The 12,688-nt window shown below is 37.1% G+C and overlaps 1 long non-coding RNA gene across 1 annotated transcript in view; it reads left to right on the top strand.

The window, feature by feature from the left end:
• Window positions 1–12,154: 12,154 nt before the first annotated feature.
• Window positions 12,155–12,688, top strand: part of LOC107650692 (uncharacterized) — a 41,798-nt gene continuing 41,264 nt past the window's right edge. Inside the window, exon 1 of the long non-coding RNA XR_008915637.1 lies at window positions 12,155–12,312. This is a non-coding gene — a long non-coding RNA (uncharacterized LOC107650692). The remainder of the gene's footprint in view (window positions 12,313–12,688) is intronic.

Genomic DNA, 12,688 nt, shown 5'->3' with positions numbered 1-12,688 from the left:
CAGAGTTTATGTAGAGAACTGACTTGGTTAGACCTCTATGCTTTAGGAATATCACCTTGGCAACTTTGTGGAAAATGCATTAGAATGGAAAGAGATTAAGGGCCTCAACTAAATTGGGTGTTTTGGATTTGACTATCCCATAGGTATCTTAAACTCAATATATCCAAAACAGAATTCATTATCTTTTTCCTCCCTCAACCCTACCCCTCTACCAAACTTTCCTATTATTGATGAGGGAAGCACTATCTTTCTTTGTAACCTTAGCATTGTCTTCAACTTCTCACTCTTATTCACTCTCAGATATCCAATCAGTTCTCAAACCTTGCTGTTTCTATCTCAATATCTCTTCTATATAAGCTCTCTTCTCTCCACTCACACAGACATGACCCTAATTCAGGCCCTCTGTCATTTCAACCTTTAATGATTGTAATAGAGTACCAACTTATATGTGTGAGATGTTACAAAAGTAGAAACTTGCCTAAGTGAACAGTGGTACCATTGACAGTAATTATTCAAAAGAAAGGAAGATTTGTGAAGAAAAATAATGAATTCTGTTAAAGGGGTTTTGAGCTAGGTGACCTCTAAGATGCCATCAAACTACAATGCTATAGTGCCAAAAAACATTCTTCACTACTTCACCATTGTAATAGAGAAAATATAGTGAAGAAAGCCCATCAAGGAGGGATTCACAGTGAATGGTGGGGTCCTCCAGATGCCCCTATTTGCATATGACATTGTGTTGATTATATGAAGCCCTAAGACATGAGCCTCTTGGAGGAGATCTGTAATCACTCAAAGGAGTTGGCCCTTTCTATCTACACAGGAAAGACTAAATAAATGAAGAATGTCTACTACCCAGATTTTGACATCCATGACTGGATAGCGGATAGATTTTGTCTGATAGCATGTATATCTGGGACAGATAGTACAGATGGATAATGAGGAGGGGCCCTGACTTAAAAAGGAAGAGAGGCTTATAGAGCTTTCAGGAAATCGCAATGCATTTTTATTGACCCCAAGCTTGTCGTAACAGCAAAAGCCCATCTTCTTAATATAAACATGTTACCAGTGTTACTGGCATGACAGCAAGCTCTGAATACCACTCACTCCAAAAAACTAAAAAGAAGTATTACAAAAAAAGGCAATGGAAAGATTTAAGGTGGGTTGCCAGCAGCAACAGAAAAACAAAAGGATTTGTAAAGGATGTCAGTAAAGAGTTATTTGAAAGAAAGAGAAGATGGGCTTTTCATGTGTCAAGAGTGAAAGGTGAGAGGTGAAGAATAGCCAGTGTGTTCCACTGACACTACTGCAATGCTAGAATTGAAGGAAGACCAGTCCAGCCCATTAGATATGATGGTAGTTTCTTCTTGGGATCGAGGCGAGTATAAGAAAGACAACTGCTTTTCCTTGGACTGCTTTCTATTGTGATTTTTAAAAGCCATTTCTATTTTTTTTACTTTTAGTTTCCTACAAACTATATCAGTTGACTTTAAGTGGCCTAAAATTATTTATTAATTGCATGCAGTGGGTAGTGCAATGGAGGACACTAGTCATTGGCATTGTACACACAGAATCAACTCTTCCAGAATTGTAGGGCTTCTCTAACTGGGAGTTGAACTGTTAAAGAATTTTATGATTTTGAATTTTAAAGTACCTTTAAAAGTTCCAAAATAGCAATGTTTGACAAACCTAGTTGCTTGAGACTAAGTACCTCCTAGACTAATTAATGGTGAACAATTCAGGAAAGCACTAGCCTAGGCACAGAATATAGGTATGAACCAAAGGTGTCATGTTTCTTGAGCTGCTCAATAGAAGGAGAAAGATATTGTCTATAAAGAACCTGCCCTGTCCTGATTCCTACCGTGGAAGGGAACCAGAAGAATGAATGCCTCTTCCATTAGTTTTTGCCTTCCACTATAAACCTCCAAACTTGGCAGGTAACAATACCTGATCATTCCACATTATTAATAATCTTATGGTCTTGACATCTCTATATAATCTGATAGTTTCTTTATCTTTATCACAGAAAATTTTCTGCATCAGTTTTTTTCCCCCAAAATAAGATAGCTATGCTTTAAAAACAAACTATGTAACCATATACTTGTCCTAAAAAAAAAAAATACCCCCCCCAAAGTTGTCTTTTTTGTGATACTATATTCAGATATGGATCATCTTTGCCCAAATCTTAAAGAAGAAAGATTCTGGGGTATTTGTTTGCCTTTCTTAAGAGGAAGGATGAGTAGATTATAGTCCTAGATCTTTGGTAGAGGCTCTTCTTGCTCTAACTGGTGCTACTAACTATAGCTCCTAAATTCAGTGAGACAGAGTGAGTCACATAGGATCAGTCCCTGTGGGTGAGTTGTAATCAGATCATATTACATTATCTTCCCCTGCATACCCACTCCTCTTCAGAAATTCCTTATTTCTGTCATGGACAACCACCATCATTGCAATCACTGGGAAAAAAACTTTAGTGTCGTCCTTTGCTGTCTATTCTCACTCAATCCACATATCATCATTTGCCAAATGTTGCCATTTCTATTTCCACATCATCTCTCAAATCTCTCTTCTTCTCACTAATCCCTACAAACCCACACAACCCCCAGATTCAGATTTTCATCATCTCTGGCCTGGACTATTGCAATATTTTCCTAATGAGTCTCCCTTTCGCAAGTCTTTCAACACAACAGCCATAGTGATTTCCCTAAAATGCAAGTTTGACTCTATCACTTGCTACGTAAAAAACAATGATAATAATAATAATAGCAAACATTAATGTAGTACTGTAAAGTTTTCAAAAAGCTTAACGTTGAGTATTTCAATAAACTCTAGTGGCTTCCAGTGACTCTAGGATACAATATTATTTCATTTTATTTTGCCCTTTTAAAATTTATATTTTTATTTTATAATATACGTTATTATGTATATTTGAACACGTAGAAAATATATACATTAAATAAATATTTATAAATATGTAAAATATAAATTGGAAAATATACATATAGAGGCATTTCTCAAAATGATTTTACTGACAATGGATCAGTAAAACGGGATAAGAAGTTTGGAGACCATTGCTCTAGAATCCTTCTTTGCCTATACAGACACACTTTTAAAGCATTCTGAACCAATTTGCATTCCTTCACAATCAATCAATATGCATTCACTAAGCGCCTGACATGTGTCAGACACTGGGCTAAGCACTGGAGATAGAACAAAAAAAGTTAAAACAGTTTCTGCTCTTAAGGAGCTTACATTCTAATGGAGCTGACCATGTAAATGTCTAGGTTCATACATAAAACATGCAAAATAAATACAAATTAACCGTAGAAGGATAAGGACTCAAAGCTAGGGGAACCAGGAAAGGCCTTCCATAGAAAGTGGTGTTTGAGGTGCAGCAGGGTAGCTCAGTGGATTGAGAGCCAGGTCTAGAGACAGGGAGGTCCTGGGTTCAAAAGTGGCCTCAGACACCTCCTAGCTGTGTGACCATAGCTAAGTCACTTAACTTCATGCCTAGCCCTTACTGCCTATAGATTGTAAGAGGGGAGGGTTTCAAAAAAAAAAAGAAAAAAGTAAAGAAAGTGGTAACTCCCATGCCTAGCCCTTACTGCCTATAGATTGTAAGAGGGGAGGGGAGGGTTTCAATAAAAAGAAAAAAGTAAAGAAAGTGGTGTTTGAGCTGAGTATTGAAGAAAGCTAGGGTTCCAAGAGGTGTCAATGAGGAGGAATTTCCTTCCAGGCATGGAAGACAGCCAGTGCAGTGTTCCTGAGAGAGGAGGTAGAGTTTTATGGGTAAGGAATAGCATGTAGGACAGGATAGCTCGATCATTTATTGTTTGGAGGGGGAGTATAGAAAACTAGAAAGCTTGGAAGGGCTTTAAAAGTGAAGAGCTTAAAATGCCAAACAGAAGATAATGTTCTATGCTGAAAGTCCCAGGGAGCCATGGGAATTTACTGAGGAAGAGAGTGATATGGCCAGGCTTCCCCTTTAGGAAAAATCACTCGGGCAGCTTTGTAGAGGATAGAGTGGAAGAGACGGGAGGCAGAGATATCAATTACAAAGATCTAAGGAAGGCAAAATCCAGGTGACTTCCATTGTGGTTGTGGCTATGTGAGTGGAAAGATGGGGACGAACATACAAAAGGTATCACGGAGAGAGAAACAGAAAGATTTGGCCGCTTATTGAATGTCTGGGCTAAGTGAGGAGGAGGAGCTGCCAATGAAGATAAGACTGCAAAGCTGGATGACCAGAAGGATAGAAGGAAGGAAGTTAGGAAGAAGAGGAATGGGGAATTCAGTTTTGGAACGTGACGTTTAAGATGCCTAAGGAATACAGTTACACATCTCTAGAATGGGTCAAAATTAGTTGGAAGGAAACATAACCTGATGTATATACACAGCAGAGGTTTTTTAAATTGCCTTTCAAATATATGTCTCATTTCAGTCAATCAACAGATGTAAATTCCTGAATATTAATTGTATAAAAATTAGAATAAATATTCTGTGAATTTCATTCATTCTTATTGTTGAAAATTGTAGGCCTTACCTGGCTTATACCAACAATATTTACTAACTAAAAACAGTGGTCAGAGTGATAAAGTCTGAAGGTGACCCGTTTTATGAGCCATAACATTTTATAGTTGTAAGATGGATAGATGAGCTCATCTAAATCATCTGAAAGATGCAGCGCTAAGGCCCAGAAGGTGTGACTCCAGACAATTTTATCATTCCCGAACCACACATAGGAAAGTCTCCACAATTTTATGATTAATCAATCCATCCATCCATCCACCCATCAAAAAACACTTATTAAGGGCCTAACTACATGCCAGGCACTGTGCTAATATCTGACGTTCTGGCCCACACTTGATTCTATGGGACGGAGCCCCCAGAATTTTAACCCATAACCCATATAAGGCCATTTCCCCAGAATAATTTTTATTAATAGGGGCTCAAATCTATTAAGGAAAGATGGCTCCATCCTTTCTGCCTCTTACTCAGAAAGGAAGAGTGTTCTTATTTACAGAGAAAGGGCCTTAATCCTTTCAAAGCGTTTAACAAAAGGTCTTAGCCCAGTTAGATGCCTTGAGGCCTGGGAGTAAATTGCTTTAATTAAAAGAGAGGAAGTTACTCAACAATAGCTTGAAAATGATATTCAGCAAAGGCTCCCCAGATCCATGAATTCCCAATATGGCTTCTGTGGTCAGGAAGATGTTTACTCACAGGCCATAGGGAAGAAAAAGCCTAAGGAGCTCCACTATTCCTGCATCAGGCCTTTGTTTGGACCTTACCCCTCAGGCCTAATTTAATTTTTTTTTAAACCCTTACCTTCTGTCTTAGAATCAATACTGTGTAACCATGGAAAAATATTTTTAAAATTTTTTTAATTAAAAAAAATCAGTACTGTATATTGGTTCTAAGGTAGAAGAGCAGTAAGAGGTAGGCAGTGGGGGTTAAGTGACTTGCCCAGGGTCACACAGCTAGGAAGTGTCTGAAGCCACATTTGAACCTAGGACCCCCTTTCTCTAGGCCTAATCTAGTCTTGAAGATATTTTCTTACCTTTTTTTTTCTTTTTTAAACTTTTACCTTCTGTCTTACAACCAATGCTAAGTATTGATTCCAAAGCAAAAGAGCAGTAAGGGCTGAGCAACTGGAGTTAAGTGACCCGCCCAGGGTCACACAGTGAGGCAATGTCTGAGGTCACATTTGAACCCAGGGTCTCCCACCTCTAGGCCTGGCTCTCTACCTAATGAGACACTTAACTGTCCCCTTTTTGCCTTTTTAGTGAAATATTAGGCCCTGTACAAGGGACTTTCTGTTATTCTTAAACCAGGTTTGATCATTTCTACTATATAATGGGACCTTCTGCTATGGATTCTATACAGATTAATAGTAGATGTTGCTCCAACCACATCTGAGGTTTCAAGGAGAAAAAAACCCACAGTCACTACCCTTGTACTACTGGGGAGACAAAATACACACAGATAAACATGTCTCCAATATTCAAATGGATTTATGAGCTCATCCGTTTAGAAATTCTTCTCACTGTACAGATTACAACCCATTTATTGCTGTTCATCCTGTGTGACTGTTACCCATATAATCTCATAAATAAAACAGTCCTTGGGAGTGAAAGGAGCAGAACCAGGAGAACATCATGCACACAGAGGGATACACTGTGGCACAATTGATTGTAATTGACTTCTCCATTAGTGGCAATGCAGTGATCCTGAACAACATGGAGGGATCTATGAGAAAGAACTCTATCCACATTCAGAGGGAAAACTGTGGGAGTAGAAACACAGAAGAAAAACAACTGCTTAATTACATGGGTTGAGGGGATGTGATTGGGGAGGTAGAATCTAAGTGATCATCCTAGTGCAAACACCAACAACATGGAAATAGGTTCTGATCAAGGACACATGTAATACCCAGTGAAATTGTGCTATGGCAGGGGTGGGGGAGGGGAGGAAAAGAACATAAATCATATAACCATGGAAAAATATTCTAAATTAATTAATTAAATAAACATATCCAAATTTAAAAAAAACAGTCCTTGACACATAGTAGTTGCTTACTAAATATTTATTGACTTAACCAAATTCATTCAAGGTGTCTGCAAATGTGCTGGTGGCAGCACATTTTTTTTAAAACCTTACATTCTGTCATGTAACAAATCTAAAACTGAAGGAGAAGAGCTCGACAAACAGGCTTAAGTGGCTTGTCCAGGGTCACATAGCTAGGAATATCAGAGGCCAGATTGAAATCCAGGTCCTCCCCACTCCAGGCTTGGTATTGTGCCCACTGAGCCCTCCATGCCCCAGCACTCCATCTTAATATCAAAGCAATGGAACACTCTTACCTCTGCCTATATTGCAGAAGCAACGTCTGCCTAATGCAGACTGAGCTAGTTTTTCCAAAAGCAAATGAAACCATCATAGAAATATAATTGACTGAGAGGGCTGAGGCTGGAACAATCGATGTAGCTTCCTGTTGGTATAAGAACAAAAGCCAGATCATAAATAATAGCCAATCTTTTTCATGCCTATTATGTGCCAGGTGCTGTGCTAAGAATTAAAAAAAAATTCTCATTTGATTCTTATGACAACACTTTTGGATGAGAGCTAAATTATTATCCCCATTTTTTTCAGTTGAGGAAACTGAAGCTAACAGAGGTTGAGTGACTTGCCTAGGGTCACATAGGTAATAAGTATCTGAGGCTGGATTTTCTTCCAGACTTCAGACCTCTGTGTTTTGCACCCTCTAGCTGACTCAAGAAGAATCAGGCCCTTCCCCCTCAAGTTTGACAAATGCTTCTGCCTCTCATTGTATTCCAATCCTGCTGAATATCACTAAATATCACCACATCTCATTCAGATTGGATAGGTTCAAGGCTGAAATGAAAATGGGCAGAGGATTGCTTTTAAGAGCCGATTGTTAAATTTTCATCAGCCTTCATACCTCAGAAAATTAGCAAAGAGCTACAAGGTAGGGTTTGAGTTATTGTTTTGTTGATTGTCTAGACTTAAAGTAATGCAGATTAAGTCATGGAAAGTCAGTTGTCAAACATTTACTACCCACATCCCTGGAGACACTTATATACTATCTAGTAGATAATAGAATGTTATAGGTTACTTATCATGTCAAGGATATTCAAGCAAGGGTACAGCATTGATTCAATCAGACACAGCTTCCCTGCCTTAAGTATTTGCCAATACTGAGAAAGGAGCTCCTAACTTCTCCTGGTTGACTTTTGTACTTAGATCACTTGGAAACTCCCACCCTGACTAATTAAATTTAGAGGTAGGGAACTTCCGGGGAACTGAGGGCACTAGAGTGAGTGCAATTTGGGGGAAGGTTTTCAGAGGAAGTACTCCACAATGATGGTTCAAAAGTAGAGAAACAATTAGAATAATTAATCATATAAACAGCAAAGATAACCAAAACCACATGATTATTTCAATAATGTGAAAAGGTCCTTGCTAAATTATACTTATTTGTGTTAAAAATTAAAAGTAAAAACACTGGCTATACTGGACAGATATACTTTATTGAATGCAATTTTTGAGGACTTGAGAGCAACATTATAAATGTCAGGACTTTCCAAAGATTTGCTTATTTTGTGTAATGTTCGTATAAAGTTTGTTCCTATTAAATACTGTAATATAGTCTTTTTTTTGTCTCCTCTTGATATGAGACTACCAACCTTTATTTGTGGCTATTGTCCAGATGTCTATTTCCAGTAACATCCTCTTTCCCTTTTGCCACTATTTTTCATTTGCTGTTTCTGATCTGTAGATTTCACAGAACCAAGTTTTATTAGGGCTTAAAATAAGAGTAAATAGATTCTGAATTACAGCCTCGGGGACTTTCCAATGAATTAAGAGCCTGGATTTTATTTCAAGGACTCTGAGACATCTATTTTGGTTAATAATGGAGGCCTATTTCTTAGTTCCTCACCATATTCCAGAAAGGCAAAGATAAATCACCTCAGGATAAGTGGCTTGCTACTGTAATTCTTTTTTATAATTTTGTTATAAGAACAAGAATCTGGTAACCTATGTTGAATTCTGGGACAATTGTAGAGAATTTGTCTTTAATCATATTACTTTCGTGCTCTTCCTTTTATAATTCTAAAAACTGCACAAGCTGGTGATTCCTATATTTTCCTAGCTTTTATTTTTATATCACTTTCATTTCCAAATGTATTTCTTGTAATAAAAGGGGGAGGGGGAACCCTCGATAAACAGTTCAGGAAAATCACTTGAAATATTAGCCAAATTTGACAATTCATGCAATGTTTCAAACTCATAGTCCCCAACCTCTCCAAAGAGGCATATTTTGTCTCTTCTTTAGGTTGTTTGATGAGTGTATTGTGTGCATTGGTGTTCTCAGTGATTCATAATTATAGTGTTGCTAGTGGAAGAATACTAAGCTAATAGAAATCTGAGAGAAAGAGAAAAAAAGCAAAGGCTATATAGAAAGTATAAGGAAAAAAGAAATAAAAATCAAGGAAAAAAATCAATATGCTCTCTGCAAAACCTCTTCTTTCTATCTGTCTTACAAGCCAAGTACATGCTGGGAATGAAGAAATGTTATAATTACCTGGTAAAAACAAAATCTACCCTTTGCCAAAAATAAATACAAGAAGAGATGATAAAGCAATAATGGATAGAAGCAAAATTAATGTGCTGATCATACACCTCACATTTATAATCACAGAAATGAGTTTCTATATTTGTCCTGTAGTATGATAAAAAAAAACAGAACCTTCTAAACAGAGCTAGAACTGAGTATTCTTGGCATGTAAAAGAAGCATCTGCAGAAGAGGGATTGAGTTAGTCACAGTATACCCTTTCAAGTCAATAAAGCAAACAGATTTTAGATTACTGAAAATGAATGTGAGCAAAAAAAAAATCAAAGACTTTTCATTCTCCTGGTTAAAAGATATACATCTGTTTCCATCCTGAGAAGTGTAAATTACAAAGGACAGTAAACTCATGTTACAAATGAAGTGATCTGAAAAGACCTTTCATTTCCTCTTACTAGATTGTCGCTAGGACGACATGTGTATATTGAAATATATAGTACTATAAATCTTCTCATCTAAAGTTTAGGGAGTTGAGTCCCATTAATTTTAAGTATGTCTTTGTTTCTTCAATTTCATTTTATGTGTTTATGGCAAGTAGATTCTTTCTTAAATGCAATTTTTTCAGAAGGTACAGAAAATATTCATTAAATGAATTTACAAATTAAAGAACTGCACTTGCTCTCTGACTTTCTTATAGCAATATACAATTTGTTATTTGGAGTAAAATATTTTATATCTTTCAAATAATTATATTCATTTTTATAAGGGTATCTAAAATGACCATTACAAAGAAATGAAAGTGATTGTCAGTTTGAATCAACTCATAAATATTTCTCAAATATAGTTGTAAGCATAACTATTATCCCATTTATCAGCTTGGAAAATACAAGGCCCCAAACTCTTACAACCAGGTCTGAAATGTAGTTATTAAATATTTAATGAAGTGAGTATTTTCATTGCATTTTCTATCTATGTATGTCAGATCTATCAGCTTCATTAAGCAACATTTACTAAGCCACCATGTTAAAGATAATGCATGAGACATATAGGAAATTAAGGAAATTATAACTATATATGACCAAAATATCTTTTAAAATAAAAAAAAAGAAAAGAAAAGAAGTGCCCAGTAGTTATTTATAGTAGTGGTTTCCAAACTAAGATATACTAGTCCAAGGGGTATTCAAGACAATGCGTTTGGGTGTGGGGAAAAAATATTACAATTTCCTTTTGTTTTGGGTTTTACCTTAAAAAACACAAGCTTTACTAATATTTAACATATGGTTTGAATCTCGTGCCCTCACTTGCTCCATATGTTAGACAGTCATGTGTCACTTAGGGTATTCAAGATTGCTTAAGGGAAGAGAGAGTTCTACAGTGCAGATGGGTTGACAATGGATGCCTCCCTTGTTCATTCACGTTCAGCAAACTGAAAAATATTACAGCTTACATTTATCAGGCTAAATGGATTTATGGATGTTTATCATCTAGTTTTAACTAAGTTAAACCCTCACAAAATGCACAAATGGTTTCAAAAGTTTTTTCTGCAAGGAAAGTGCAGATTGAAAATCATTTTGTAAACACCAGAAAAGACAAGCAAAGCTGAGTCTTATTTTACTCCTGGTATAAGCTCTTTTTCATTCATACTACAAAGAAGACACAATGACAACCTAATCAGAGAAGTAGGCCAAAAAAACAACTATTAAGAAGATTACTTGAAATACAGATTTACAACCACTATCTTTAATGCTGATCCTTCCCCTAAGCATATATTAAGCTTTAAATTTTTAGCTAATGATATTATAACAGAGTTTTCAGACTCTATCATGGAATAGAGTGCTGAAACCCTCACACTGGAAATAGTTTAAACCATAAGGCCTCTGGGACTCCTCATTCTGTTTTGGGTTTTTTCCTAGTCTGGAAAGAAATAGAATATCAGGCGGTTTCGACTGAACTAGGCAGGTTTACACTGGCTTGTGGGAAGCCTTTGAATTGGACTGAGGTCATAATAGAGCTGGGGGAGCTAAGCATAAGCAGGGAAAGCTGAATATGGTGACTGAGACTGTGGACTGAGTGTAGACTGCTGGCTTAGGCTGCTTTACCAAAAGGGAACTCCGGAGACATTTGCTATATGATGACTTAAGGCGACTATCCCTCTTTGACAGCTGTGAGGAAAATGCAGAAAGATTTCTCTTGCCAACTTCTGACTCACTGGGCTTGTACATCACTGCATTTGCTTATGTGTTTTGTCACATTTTCTGAAGCTGTGACTTTATCCTGATTTTTGATTTTCCTTTGCATAAAATTTATTTGACCCTGAAAGTTAGGTAATGAATGTTTGGTTGCCGGGTGGGGATTAATAGGAGTTACCCGTGGTTAGGTAAAATTGTGGTATAAATTACAGGCATAGAAGGCATTAAAAAAAAAAAAGTCAAGGGATTCATTCCTGTCCCAGTCCTGTAATCTTGGATTTCAGATCTGTCTGGTGTGGAGAACCTGATGAGCTGTTAGGATTTTTTTTTCTTCCCCTTTTTGGTAAATAATTTTATAAAATTCCCAACAAGCAGAGTTTCAATTGAACCTGAGTTGTTTTATCTTTGGATTTACTCTTTTTACCCCTGATTTAGAAAGCCTATTAAATTTACAGTCTTAATAAGGTGTGGTTCTTAGCTGTGTATTCCTGGGCAAGTCACTTAGCCAGTTACCTGGTCTTTATCACTCTGCCTTAGAACTGATGCTTGTATACATTTTAAGACAGAAGGAAAAAGGTTTACAAAATAATTTGTTAAAAGCAAATAGGTATGAAAAGGAGATTCAGAGTTTCACACGGAATCTTTTTGTACTTGAAAATGCTCTTGGTGGCTTAAGGTTCAAAATAAAGACTAACAATTAAAAAAAATAATAAATAAGGTAAGGTTGATGGCTTGTGACTGTGTGTGTGTGTGTGTGTGTGTGTGTGTGTGTGTGTGTGTGTGTGTGTGTGTAGAAAGGGGAGGATTGGTGGAAAGAAAGGGAAGAAAAGACTTGCCCCTTCCGCTTTCCCCCTCCCCCAAACCCAAGCTCTCTACCCTTTAAGGAGAATTGGGTCCTTAAGAGAGAGCAGTGATGAAAAGTGAAAGTTCCACCCAGAGCCAAGTCCCAAGGGCAAAAACAGGTGTCTCTGGGAGAACTCAGAAGAGAGGAGGAGGTAGATAGATCCCCGCGGGAATGGACGAAACTGGAATCGGTAAGACAATACATAATAAAAAAAACTCCTACTTTAATGACTGTGTGGATGCAGCATCCCCAAAAATGAGGCTGCTGACCCTAATTAGAATTCAGAAGTCCTGGAAGGGCGCAGTCAATCAGCATACTCCCTCCTCATAAACACGATCTCCCACCCAAGCCCTCCTCCCGAGAGGGAGAGGAGTGCAGACAATACCACTGAGTTCCTAGTTGATGTTCAATTTAGGACATCCAAGTACAATCTGAATGGAAAATATGATTTAGCACAGAGGTTCTTTACCTTTTTTTTTTTTTGGTATCATGGACACTTTGGCAAAGTGTAAGACTTTCATCCATCTTCGCAGAATAATGTTTTAAAATGTATAAAATACAACATA

The sequence above is a fragment of the Monodelphis domestica genome, chromosome 1 (genome assembly GCF_027887165.1).
Source record: "Monodelphis domestica isolate mMonDom1 chromosome 1, mMonDom1.pri, whole genome shotgun sequence".
NCBI classification, from domain to species: domain Eukaryota; kingdom Metazoa; phylum Chordata; class Mammalia; order Didelphimorphia; family Didelphidae; genus Monodelphis; species Monodelphis domestica.
This window is presented reverse-complemented; position numbering and strand designations above follow the sequence as displayed.